General features: G+C 29.1%; 1 long non-coding RNA gene across 1 annotated transcript; it reads right to left on the bottom strand.

The window, feature by feature from the left end:
• Positions 1–311: 311 nt before the first annotated feature.
• On the bottom strand, positions 312–1,431 carry LOC138903997 (uncharacterized). The gene is made up of 2 exons (XR_011413243.1): positions 1,296–1,431; positions 312–973 (listed from the first exon to the last, which is right to left on the bottom strand). It is a non-coding gene; the product is annotated as an uncharacterized lncRNA (long non-coding RNA).
• Between the last annotated feature and the right edge of the window lie 224 nt (positions 1,432–1,655).

Below are 1,655 nucleotides of genomic sequence, written 5' to 3'. Positions count from 1 at the left end.
TTATCAATCTTTAACACTCAAAAATTTCATGAAAAAATTAATTATCCAATTTGATGACGTTATTATAAATCATTTAAGGGGAATCTTAGTATCGATAGTTGGTTGGCAAGTCAAACTTTCACCTTGTTGGGGAGGTTTGATTCCGGTTCGTATAACTCCCTCCCTCATTTCTCTTCCCCTACTGATTAATAAACAGAATTAAAAAAAAGTTTATCAATCTTTAATAAATAGTGAGTACCTTTTAAAGAGATATATATTTTTACACTCCAACCAACAAAAATATTTTCTTTTGAACTATAACAAGTAAAAGATAATAATAAAAACAAATCCAAGATATTAGGATTCTCTTTATTCAATTAGGAACTTCAAGGACATCATGTTATACTTTTAACATCATAATATAATAATACAGAAAATACATAGACCAACTTTTTGTTCTATCAAGACTTATTACAGCAGAAATATTAAAGCCATTACTAAGTTAGGAGCGGAGCTAGAGATTGGTAACGGGTTCGGCCGAACCCTGTAGCTTTAGTGCAAATCGTATATTTTTCTTAAGAAATTCATTAAATAGGTACAAATTCTTACTTTATAATCCAATAACATAAAAAGGCTAGAATCCCAATTCCAGTAACTTCAAATCTTGGCTCTGCCTCCGACTAAGTATAATAACTTAACATTTGTACAATTCCACGACCCAACAATAATATGCACGACATGCAATTTTGAGTGCAGAAAATCCAGCTTCTTTTGCTAAAGCTTCAAATTCTTGCTTTGTTCTTTCTTTCCCTCCATTAAACACAGTAATCATTAACATATCAGTACCAAATGAATGCTTAGAGAGAAGATTAGTCTCTGGATATTCTGGCTGTATTTGTTCTATTACCACAACCTTACCATTTTCTGGCAAAGCTCCCCAACAATTCTTCAATATTTTCAGGCAATGGTCATCATCCCAATCATGAAGTATCGCCTACAACATATACATTGACAGTGTAAAACAAATTCCATTATCGATATAATTTTGTAATTTGCTTCTATTTATTTTCTTGGTTATTAGATCATGTTTGTCACCAAGAGAATTAACCTGATGATGTAAAAAAATAGTTACACAGGTTACTTATAAGAAAATTGCAAGTAAACTTTTATGATATGTATTAAATAGTAACTTGGTAAAAATGACAACTAAGTTATTATCAAAGATTAAACTACACAACTAATATAATTAAAAGAATCTTTACAATACCAGTGTATATAAGTTAAATCTCCGTATCAATATGACAAAGAATACTGACCTTGAGAATGATTACCTCCCCTTTAGGAACGCTCTTAAACATATCTCCTCCGACATGCTCTATGCCTAATATAACAAGCAAGAGTTGAAGCTTAATTTGATCTTTCAATATCAATCAAATACAGCTCTAATTTTTTAAATATAAACGGGTTGTTTGGGACTAACAAGAAGATAATTAGTTCAAGAATATGATCCCTATTCAATTAATATGATTAGTAAGTAATTGGGAAAATAACAGTGTATAGCCGCTCTCAAAATAATAGCCGAAAAAATATATATTTTTGTATATATATATATATATATATATATATATATATATATATATATATATTTTGTATGTTATATACAAAAATTATACAAA

This window comes from Nicotiana tomentosiformis, unplaced genomic scaffold, assembly GCF_000390325.3.
Source record: "Nicotiana tomentosiformis unplaced genomic scaffold, ASM39032v3 Un00308, whole genome shotgun sequence".
Taxonomy (NCBI): Eukaryota; Viridiplantae; Streptophyta; class Magnoliopsida; order Solanales; family Solanaceae; genus Nicotiana; species Nicotiana tomentosiformis.
The sequence above is the reverse complement of the archived record's forward strand: the minus strand, read 5'-3'. Positions and strand labels throughout refer to the sequence as shown.